This window comes from Chenopodium album, chromosome 9 (genome assembly GCF_948465745.1).
Source record: "Chenopodium album chromosome 9, dcCheAlbu1.1, whole genome shotgun sequence".
Taxonomy (NCBI): Eukaryota; Viridiplantae; Streptophyta; class Magnoliopsida; order Caryophyllales; family Amaranthaceae; genus Chenopodium; species Chenopodium album.
The window spans coordinates 25,993,196-26,004,899 of NC_137842.1; the positions used below are offsets into that span (position 1 = coordinate 25,993,196).

The 11,704-nt window shown below is 38.8% G+C and overlaps 1 non-coding gene across 1 annotated transcript; it reads right to left on the minus strand.

The window, feature by feature from the left end:
* Positions 1 to 10,057: 10,057 nt before the first annotated feature.
* On the minus strand, positions 10,058 to 10,165 carry LOC145560936 (small nucleolar RNA R71). The gene has a single exon (XR_014093527.1). It is a non-coding gene; the product is annotated as a small nucleolar RNA R71 (small nucleolar RNA).
* Between the last annotated feature and the right edge of the window lie 1,539 nt (positions 10,166 to 11,704).

Here is an 11,704-nt window from a genome sequence, read left to right on the forward strand (position 1 = left end):
AAAAATACGTTCCAATGAATTATAAATCATGCTTCCCTGTGCCCCTTACTTGAGAAAATTGTTTTGATTCTTGGTATATGATGACAAATATTGTGGATTAGTTGATCATGATTTGAAGTTTGATTGCTTAGATTCCTTAACATGAGTCAATTTTTCCCAACTATTTGTGAATATAGTGCTTGACTAGTTGATTTGGTTAGGAATGTGTGATAGTTCCTGCTATGTCAAGGAATTTGAGTATTGGTTTGAAACTATTAGTAATGTTTATATGACTCATTATTATGCACATTGAGGAGGATGAAGGCATTTGTTCTCTTAGGTAGCCTTCAGACGATATTAGATACATTTGTTCCCTTCTTGTTACCCATGTTGTTGCTTGTGCCCTTGATGAGTGGCATTTATGCCACTCTTTTATCCTTTTTCTCTAAGGATTCTCCCCTCATTTGCACTTGTTTGGCCCTTTTTCTAAGCATTTTTACTTAGTTTTGCTTCCTCATTTCTTTTCTCCCTTATCTTCCCTTCTGTTAGTCTTCTCGCTTTGTTTTTATTTTGATTTCCATGCTTTGGTTTTGTAGGTATTATGCGCCGAAAGAAAGAGGATATCAAGAAGCCAAGCTAATTTTTGTGCGCGGGGTGTTGTGCGGCTTCTGTGCGAGCGCACATGTTAGGCTGTGCGGGCGCGTAACCCTGTCAGAACCCGCACAACCAGACTGAAGAAACAGAGCCTAAACAGAGAGTTTGCGCGACCTTGTGCGCGACTTATGTGCGGGCGCACACACCTGGTGCGCGGGCGCGTAGGAGTAATGTGCGGGCGCGCTTATTTTCCCCGTACCCTCAAAGTTGCGGCCGCGCACTACGCTGAGAGGGTGCACACACCTAATGCGAGGGCGCGCACGGCTGGGTTTCCGATTTATTTGCGCCTTGTTGTCCAAGTCTCTTTCTTTTGGGGGGGAGCCACATATATATAGACGGGACTCTTTGTAATAGAAAACACTTAGTACTAATTCCATACAATATTAGCCTAATCTAGAGAGAGAAAATAGATTGTTATTCAAGCTTCCTTTATTGTATTCAACTTTGCTCAAGCTTTAATCTTCCATCAATCAAGCAAGTATCCAAGTGTTCATCTTTCTTTAATCCTTTCTTTAGTAATCTCTTCTCCTTTCCTTTAATATTATTTATTTGTTTTATTATTACTTATTTTTGTCAATCTTATTAGTTTATCTAGTTATTATTGATTTCATATATTTCAATCATGTTTTGTTTTGAATTTCTTGTGTTTATTTCTAGTTTTGATATTATGCTTAATCTCCCTTCTCTAGGCTAAACTTTTAGCTAGGGGAAGGGGGTGGAAGATATGATTTGATATTGGATGAATGATGATGTTTGGATTGCACTTATGCCATATATTGATGAAAGACATGATTTTTATTAGCTTGGGATTATTGTTGCACTCTATTTGTTGTTTTCTAGTTTAAATGCATGAAAGTGATTTGAACTAGATTTGGATCACCTCTATTTTAATGATTGAATGAGAATGAGTTATTAAAGTGGAGATTTTATGGATTGTGCTTCTTTATTCTCTTGATTTGATTGTAACTAATAGGATGCATGAGAATGATCCTTATTAGTGTAGACCTCTTTCATTGATTTGCCTAGACTATTGCATGAGAATGAATTATTTAGGTAGAACCTTGTGTTCTTTGGCATATGTTTCATGATAATCACCATTATTCTCCTCTTTCTAATCATATTGAACACCCCCATATCCCTAGCGTCATTTTCTATTGATTTTAATCATCATTTTCTTGCTTACTTGTAGTTTAAGTGTTCTACTCAACAAAACCAACAAAACAATCCCCCTTTCACTCTTGCATTAGTGATATTTGATGTTGAATTAGCGTGCTTCCCTGGTGGTTCGACCCTTTACTTGCCACTAACTAGTTTAGTGTAGGTTTAGGTATTATAAATGATTAATTTGGTTAGGGTGGTAGCATAATGGTCGAGGTTAGATAGTGTCGTTAGTTCTACTAACCCTAATCAAATTAACAATTTATAATACCTAAACTACCCTAATACGAGTATAGGGGTAAGTAAAGGGTCGAACCCAAAAGGACTAAGTGTATCAATCTATGCTAATTAGACTACTAGGAAAGCTTGTGAGGTAAGAGAGGTTCAATTAAACACTACTAAGAGCAAATAACTAAAACTAGGGAAAGTGGAATCCAATTACATCAATGCATTCAACAACATCAAACAATTAGATGAAAATGACCTCAATTAGGACGATTTACACATTTAACTCACTCTCGCGCAATTAAACATGTTAATAATCCTACTAGACTAATTCACTCTCGTGCAACTAGCCTAGCAAAGATATGGAGGAATTTAGGGTTCTCAAACAACTCACTTTCGCACAATTGATTGAAAACACAATTAAAAGCATAGAATCAATTAGCTAGAAAGATTCTAATCCATAAAAGCATCATCCATACACAATAATCAAGAAACAATTTCATACTAACCACAATCAATCATTAAATTAATTAACATAACCTTCATCCATTTCCCTAGAACAAAACCTAAACTAACATAATGAACAAAAATATGGAAAACAAGGTAAAATAATAATAAAAGCAAGAATCAACAACTAAACTAATTAATCTACTCAAATAAACAAATAAATAAGCAAAAACAATAATAAATGAAAGCAATAAAGGTGAGAGAAAGTTAGGAAGACTCATTGAATTTATGAGAGGGAAAATCCACAAATTTGCTTCTTCAAAATCCCAAAAACTCCATGAAAAATCCAAGCTTTCTCTCTCTAAACTACTCCTAAACTAGAGAGAGAAACTCCTAATCTAACCCTAAGAGAGAGAAGCTCTCCTAAACTAACTAAGAAAATAGCATAATAGCTCCCCCCTATTTTACAAAGAGTCCCATCTATATATATGTGGCTCCCCCAAAAAAAAGAGACTTGGATAACAAGGCGCAAATAAATCGTAAACCCAGTCGTGCGCGCCCGCACATGAGTCTTGTGCGCCCGCACACAGGTGTGTGCGCCCTCTCATCGTAGTGTGCGGCCGCAACTTTGTGGGTACGGGGAAAATAAGTGCGCCCGCACATAAGTCATGCGCGCCCGCGCAAAGGTGTGTGCGCCCGCACATCGGTCGCGCATAGGGTCGCGCAAACTCTCTGGTTTTGCTCTGTTTCTTCAGTCTGGCTGTGCGGGTTCTGACAGGGCTGCGCGCCCGCACAACCGCACATGTGCGCCCGCGCATAAGCCGCACAGCACCCCGCGCACAACAGATAACTTGGCTTCTTGATATCCTCTTTCTTTCGGCGCATAATTCCTACAAAACCAAAGCATGGAGATCAAAATAAAAACAAAGAAAATAAGATAAATTAAATAAATTAAGAAAATAAGCTAAAAACTATTAAAAACTACTTAAATACTCAAAAACAAGATAAAAGACGAGAATAAGTAAATAAAGAAATAAAGGACAAAAAGGGTTAAATTATTGGAAAAATAAGCCGAAAAACGACTCAATAAACACCCTAAAAAGTGGCATAAAAGTCACTTATCAAACTCCCCCAAGCTAACCTTTTGCTCGTCCTCGAGCAAATTAACATGAAACACGAGAGAAGGAGAGTGATTTATTCAAGAAAATCTAAGACACTAAAGGAGACAAGAATGTACACTAACTCACTTTCGTAGGAATCACGGTCACTTTTAGCAACTAATGACAAGCCCTTTAAACCCCTAGATCGCCCTAGAGGACGAGTGTGCTCTCGTGAGGGTGTCCTAAGAGTTTAACCCACAACTCTAAATAAAAACCAAGGCACGGCAATAAAAAAAAGAAAAGAAAAAGAAACATAAAAAAAAGAAAGAAAACACAATTTCATATTTGGACAAGAGATAGGAACAAACACCAATGAATGCGAACCTTTCTAAATAGACAAATGTATGCACGTTCTAAGATGTCAATGGTTGATTGAAACATAACATATGCTAAGCATAGAGAACTAATGAGGACTCAATCCACCCTAGCCCCAACCAATCGGGTCGCGTTCTCTCCACTAGCTTCAAATCAACCCTTAAGCTAGCTTCTCATGATTCCACGAAGGAACCGGAAAAAGATAAAGAAATGAAAAACTTTGAGAAGGTAATCCCGACATCTCAACTATGCATACTCTCTCCATAGGTTTGAGATCTATCTCCCTCCACCGTTCTTTGACCTAACCCCACTAAAGTCTAAGGGACTTTTATTAGGTTGTAACGTAAGGCTAAGGGTTAAGGCGGGGTAAAATTTTGAAAATTTTGGTGATATTTCCTAAGTGAAGCAAAAGAGTGGCCTACTCTCAAAAACAAACTCAAGAATTCACAAAATATCAAAAAAAAATACCAATAATGCCATCTCCCACAAGCTTACTCAACACTAACACACAATATATACAAAAAGAATGAAGGAACGCTCCCCCCCCCCCCAAGCTTGAACGAAGCATTGTCCTCAATGCTTAAACAAGGGAAGAAAACGAAACCAAACTAAAATATATTTGTGTTTTTTGTTTCTTTTTTTTTTTTTTTTTTTTTTTTTTTTTTATATGTGTCCTTGCCTTTTTCTAACCATGGACGGCTTTTTCTTGAAACTTCATTTGATTTTCTTGAATTGCATCTTTCTTCTCGAACTTTTTGCATATTCTTTTCAAGCTCAACTTTCAAATACCGTACTTAAACCAATTCACAAAGTTTTCTTGCTCATGATCAACACTCTCAAAACTCAAACCTCACATGCCTATGCTTCACTAACTAAAATGGTTGGTACACATAGGCCATTGGGTTTGTAATGCGGTTTAAACAAGAGCGGGAAACATTAGGCTCAAATTGGTTAATAAGTAGGTTGATGCAAAATAGAAAATCAAATTTGTGACAAAATAAAAAGAAGATAAAGAAAAATGAGAAAAGGTGCCCTTTTCCTCCCCTAGAGAGGCCCGGTCACGATCTTGGGAGCTAGAGGTCAAAACAAGGATTAAGACATGCATAGTCAAGGATCCTAAATAGCCGCTCAACAAGGTGATGAAGGCTAGAACAAATGAAGCTCACAAGGGATTATAACCAAACAAATACCAACCAAGGGTTTCAAATCCACTATAGAGAGCAACTCCATCTTACCACATTCCCGTGAACTATGGCTTCATGGACCCCTAAAAGTTCTTAAACCGGCTACCTTAGCATATAGTATCCTAGAGTCAACCAATGACACTCTCAAACCGTGCATACATTTACCACTTAGGAAGAAAAACATTCAAGGATTCAAGTCCCAAAACAAAATGTCCAATATAAGAACAAACAAAACACATTTTGCCAAAATTACCTTGAAAATAAACCAAAAATCTTTTTGGACTTTTCAAAATATAAGAAAAGGCATGGAAATGCATATACTCAAGTGCATGGCATAAATAAATCAACATCCCACCAAAGCATGATAGAATACCCTCCCCCAAGCTTGAATGAGACAATATACTCAAACATAAACTAAATAATCCATGGGAGGGGACGAGAAAGAAATCAACCCAACAAACCAACACATGTCCAACGAGTCACCAACCATTAGAGAAAGAGCTAGGAAAGATGTTACCGGATATTGGTGGGTGTAAATACCCGCAAATGAACCAATTTAACCTTTCAAAGCCGATTTCCTTTTGAATTGAAATCTCGATTTCCACATGCTAGCAAAAATAGGCATCAAACTTCCTTGATTCTTGATCCAAACCAATGCATAAGTGTATATCAAGTCATGTACCTAGCAAAAGGCACACAAACATTTCCATGAGAGAAAATCTAATCTAAAAAGGAAAGAAAATGAAAGCAATAAAAACCTCGGGTTACTTCCCGAGAAAGGCTTGTTTAACGTCCAAGCAAGACCGCTCTAGTAAATAATATTGCAACGAACGCAAGAGCTTATCAAATGCACTACTACACATTTCATATGATAACAAGTAGGCAAATGAAGGGAAGAGGACGTGCAACAAGATTATTGCACGTAAATGAGGAGGAAGATGCCAAAAGAAAGAAGAAAAATCAAAAGAAAAATCGAGAAAATAAGAAGAGAAAGAAGAAGAAAAATAAGGAAAAGAATAAAAAGGCAAAACCTCCTTAAAATCTTTTTGGGTGGCATAATCACCCATTTCCTCAATGATGGGAGGATGAGAAGGAAAAGTCTCATCAAAGAAGAGAGGGTCCTCAATAGGCTTTAAGACAAAAGAGGGGAGGAACATAGGATAGTAGGGGATGTAGTCAAATTTCCTTGAGAAAGGGACATGAGGAAGGGGAGGAGAAACAATGGTCTCACAAAGCCTCACATCACCAATGAGGGCATGAAAATCAATCATTGAATCCTCAAAAGAACACTCTTGACTCTCATCTCCCTCAAACAAAAACTCTCCAATAGAAACAACCTCATCCTCCTCTCTATCACAACGATGAACAACAACTCCCTCAAGATCCTCAACGCCTAGAGTCTCTAAACCATGCATGAAAGGATAAAGGTTTCTCTCAAATTCATCCCTTTCCCATGAAGCATTGCCAATGAACTCTTTCAAGAGGCTATAATGATTTGTTACACCTTCAATGAACATACTAGCCATAACCTCAAATAAGTCCAAAGACTCATGGATAGAAGGGTCACAAACATGCAAGGTAGACTCATCAAGATGGGGAAGGGGGTTGGAAACCTCAAAATCGATATTTTCTTCATTAAAAACTCTTCCACCATCACTCAAGGGACTTTCAATCTCTCTTCATTGCTCAAACTCATCATCATCATCCTCATGAAATCCCTCATTCAAAATTGAAGATGGCTCACTCACATCCTCACCAAGGGAAGCTCTCAAAGGGGGTGAATAAGGGGAAGGATGACATTCAAGCTCAAATGGGGAATGAAAAGGATCAAAATCCTCAAAAATCCTCTCATCACAAGAAAATCTCCCCTCACCTTCACACCCTCGGCCCACATCATTCTCAAAAACACTCTCACACTCCAAATGAGGTGCCTCACATCCATTTACATCAACCAAAGCACTCATCACTTGGGCAAGCCTCACTTCTCTCAATTTTTGTTCCTCTTGAAGCTCTTGGAGTTGTTGGGTGAGATATTGCATTTGAGAAAGAATTTGGGCTTCAATGTTATTGGGTTGAGGTTCATGATCAAATTCAAATTGCACATCATCAAAATTAGCACAAACCTCATCAAAATGAGCATAAGGGGGAAAGGTGTCAATTTGCATACTTGGATTATCACTAGGCACATAAGAAGTATCAAGAGAATTCATGGAAAAATTAAAAGAATCTTGGCATTGAGAATCAAAGTAAGAAACATGAGATTCTCTATCTAAAGAATCCTTAGCAAGCCATGTGAAGAAATCCCACGCATCATGCATAGACAAATGACAAAATCTACCATTATTCATGTCCTCAACCATTCCCCTAGTATACTCATTCATGCCCCAATAAGCTATATCACAAGCATCATTAAGAGAACACCCATGGTAACTAAGAAAACCATCTAGTCTTTCAAAGTAAGCATAGAAGGGTTCACCATCAAATTGAGGAAAAGATAAGCATGCCATTTTTATACAAAGATTGAACAAAGAAATGCAAACAAAAATCAAATTATATACAAGAACCTAGCTAATCTAATCAACACAAACTAATGAACGCCTTAGTCCCCGGCAACGGCGCCAAAATTTGGTCGAGGTTAGATAGTGTCGTTAGTTCTACTAACCCTAATCAAATTAACAATTTATAATACCTAAACTACCCTAATACGAGTATAGGGGTAAGTAAAGGGTCGAACCCAAAAGGACTAAGTGTATCAATCTATGCTAATTAGACTACTAGGAAAGCTTGTGAGGTAAGAGAGGTTCAATTAAACACTACTAAGAGCAAATAACTAAAACTAGGGAAAGTGGAATCCAATTACATCAATGCATTCAACAACATCAAACAATTAGATGAAAATGACCTCAATTAGGACGATTTACACATTTAACTCACTCTCGCGCAATTAAACATGTTAATAATCCTACTAGACTAATTCACTCTCGTGCAACTAGCCTAGCAAAGATATGGAGGAATTTAGGGTTCTCAAACAACTCACTTTCGCACAATTGATTGAAAACACAATTAAAAGCATAGAATCAATTAGCTAGAAAGATTCTAATCCATAAAAGCATCATCCATACACAATAATCAAGAAACAATTTCATACTAACCACAATCAATCATTAAATTAATTAACATAACCTTCATCCATTTCCCTAGAACAAAACCTAAACTAACATAATGAACAAAAATATGGAAAACAAGGTAAAATAATAATAAAAGCAAGAATCAACAACTAAACTAATTAATCTACTCAAATAAACAAATAAATAAGCAAAAACAATAATAAATGAAAGCAATAAAGGTGAGAGAAAGTTAGGAAGACTCATTGAATTTATGAGAGGGAAAATCCACAAATTTGCTTCTTCAAAATCCCAAAAACTCCATGAAAAATCCAAGCTTTCTCTCTCTAAACTACTCCTAAACTAGAGAGAGAAACTCCTAATCTAACCCTAAGAGAGAGAAGCTCTCCTAAACTAACTAAGAAAATAGCATAATAGCTCCCCCCTATTTTACAAAGAGTCCCATCTATATATATGTGGCTCCCCCAAAAAAAAGAGACTTGGATAACAAGGCGCAAATAAATCGTAAACCCAGTCGTGCGCGCCCGCACATGAGTCTTGTGCGCCCGCACACAGGTGTGTGCGCCCTCTCATCGTAGTGTGCGGCCGCAACTTTGTGGGTACGGGGAAAATAAGTGCGCCCGCACATAAGTCATGCGCGCCCGCGCAAAGGTGTGTGCGCCCGCACAGCGGTCGCGCATAGGGTCGCGCAAACTCTCTGGTTTTGCTCTGTTTCTTCAGTCTGGCTGTGCGGGTTCTGACAGGGCTGCGCGCCCGCACAACCGCACATGTGCGCCCGCGCATAAGCCGCACAGCACCCCGCGCACAACAGATAACTTGGCTTCTTGATATCCTCTTTCTTTCGGCGCATAATTCCTACAAAACCAAAGCATGGAGATCAAAATAAAAACAAAGAAAATAAGATAAATTAAATAAATTAAGAAAATAAGCTAAAAACTATTAAAAACTACTTAAATACTCAAAAACAAGATAAAAGACGAGAATAAGTAAATAAAGAAATAAAGGACAAAAAGGGTTAAATTATTGGAAAAATAAGCCGAAAAACGACTCAATAAACACCCTAAAAAGTGGCATAAAAGTCACTTATCACATAACAACCTATCTCTCTCGTGATCAAATTTTGGCGCCGTTGCCGAGGAGGCGGCTTGTTTAGCGTCTATTATTGCTTTTGCTAGAGTCATTTTGCTTTCTTTTCTTTTTGTTTTTTTTTGTTTTTTTTTTGTTTTATCATCCTTGTCATTGCTAATTGTTTGCTTAGCTTTGGTGAATGCTTAGGGGGTCTCAAGGAGCACCCTCACATCAAATTGACCACGAAATCAACCGAACTTTGAGACAAGTCCGTAGGCTTTATCAAGATGAGGGAAGAGGTTTTGGTGATATAGTTGATAGTGAGAGTGATACCTACTCTTCAAGTTCACCACGCGAATCAATGGCGGGACAAGAGAATGATGTCTTGTTCCGTGAGTTCGGAAATCCGGAGGATTATGAGCTCACGGGAGGGATTTTGCTACCCGTCACGGAAACAAACTTCTCAATCCATCCACAATATACTCGAATGGTCCAATCGGAGCTATTTTCCGGAAGTGCAAGTGAGGACCCTATTGAACATTTTGACCGATTCCTTGAATTGTGCGCAATGATGCAAACCAATGAAGTGAGTCAAGACTACATTCACATGCACCTTTTCCGACAATCTCTCACCGGACGAGCAAAGAAATGTCTAAAGCAAGTAAAGCCTAACTCTCTCACAACATGGAGGGAGGTTGTAAAGGCGTTCTTGAAGCGCTTTATCTCCGAAGAGAAGACCGCCGAAATGAGAAGGAAAATTGCATCATTTTAGCAAGAGGCCGATGAAAGTCTAAGTGAAGCATGGGAGAGATTGAAAGAGTTGGTGCAAGCATGTCCCCACCATGAGTACAATCAAGGGTTGCTCATGCGGTTTTTCTACGACGGATTGGAGCCCATGTCAAGAGCCAATTTTGATGCGGGGGCGGGTGGTCAATTAATCAAGATCCTTCAAAATCAAGTTGAAGCCACAATAGAAGAGGTAGCAAAGAATTACTCTTGGGGGGGCCAAAGAAGAAACGCTCCAAAGAGAGGTGGTATTTACGAATTGGAGAAAGTTGATCAATTATAACATCAAATTGATCAACTAACAAAAGGGCTTTCCAAATTGAACACGAGTGTGAATGCAAGTTCAAGTGGTGGAGCAAGCTCTTCTCAAGTTAACTCTTTCTCTTGTCTAAATTGTGGAGGAACGAACCATGATACATCCTATTGTGGAGGTTTAAGCCCCGAACATGTAGCGGCATACAACACAAGGCAAGAGGGATTTAGAGGAAGCGGCGGTGGAGTTGCTTGGAGACAACCACCACCCAGGTTTGTACCTCAACCTCAACAATGGAACCAACAAGCTCAACCTTCCTATAACTCCAACCCTCAATATCAAAATCCACCTCCATCTCAACCCCAAAACCCAAGAGGAAGTTATCCAAGGAACAACTAATACATCAATCAAACCCAGGCACCTCAAAGAAAACATCAAGAACAAGCACCTCAAGCGGAGCTAACTCAAACTCAACTCCTCCAAGCCATGCATGCGCAAATGCAATCTTTTGGGCCACAAATGCAAGAGATAAGAGCTCACAACAAGATGGTTGATTCACAACTAGCTCAATTCGCCGAGAGAACTCCTTTCAATTCATCATCCACTCTACCCGGATAACCACAACCTAACCTATCTCACAATCCAAAACCCGATACATGCAAGGCGATGACATTGAGGTCGGGAACTTCCTATAAAGGACCAAATGAAGGGGATAGTGAGGAAAAGAAGGGAGGAGAGGAGAGTGTGAATGAAAACAAGGGAAGTGAGAAAGAAAAAGGTGATGAGATAGAAGGAGGTTCGGAGAAGAAGAAGATTGAAAATGAGAAGACAACTTCAATTCCTAGTGAGGCTAGGAATCTTTATCGACTGGTTCCTTTTCCCGGTCGGCTTGTGGAGAGGAAGTTGAATGACAAGTTCACAAAATTTCTTAGTGTCATGAAGAATTTGCATATCAACCTCCCTTTTCTTGAAGTTGTGTCACAAATGCCATCTTATTCCAAGTTCCTCAAAGATATTCTCACCAACAAGAGGAAGCTCAATGATGAGCTTATCACCCTTCCACATCAAGTGAATTCTCTTGTCCAACATAAGATGCCCAAGAAGGAAAAAGACCCGGGAAGTTTCACTTTGCCGGTAAAAATTGGAAACATGGAAGCTAAGGGCGCCTTAGCCGATCTTGGAGCAAGTGTTAGTTTAATCCCTCTATCCATTGCTCAAAAACTCAATATTGATATGATCCCTACAAGGAAGACAATTCAATTAGCCGATCGATCGGTGAAATTACCTTGTGAAGAGCTTGAGGATGTTCCAATTCTAGTGGGACACATCTACGTGCCTTGTGACTTTGTA